We start from the raw sequence: 498 nt of genomic DNA, 5'->3' as shown, positions 1-498 counted from the left end.
TCTCTCTCTCTCATATATATATATATATATATATATATATATATAATTCAAATAATATGTGAGTATATGCATATATACGTACATGTATGTAGATACTTACATCTACATGTATATATGGATGCATATCTGGGTACAGGACGTCACAAGAAAACGTGGACGAAATGTGAACAGAACATAAACAGAGCACAGAAAACACAGGCCACATAGAGAACATTTCCTTCATCAGATGCCACCATTCTAAAACTAAGCGTTTCGAAGAGATCATCATTATTATTATAAAGGATAAAATCTATATAGGATTTTATGAAGTAGCTAGCATATAATAAACCGTTTAGGTAAAAATTAATGCAATGTATGTCATTTTATAAATATAATTATAAGGACAACTACTGAATAGCACCACATGTTAGAAGTAGACACCATAAGGTAGTTTTAGAGTCATTTTGGCGTCTACTTCTAGCATGTGCTCCTTCTCAGAAGTTGTCCTTATTATAATTA

The sequence above is a fragment of the Octopus bimaculoides genome, chromosome 6, assembly GCF_001194135.2.
Source record: "Octopus bimaculoides isolate UCB-OBI-ISO-001 chromosome 6, ASM119413v2, whole genome shotgun sequence".
NCBI classification, from domain to species: domain Eukaryota; kingdom Metazoa; phylum Mollusca; class Cephalopoda; order Octopoda; family Octopodidae; genus Octopus; species Octopus bimaculoides.
Note: the sequence above shows the minus strand (reverse complement) of the source record.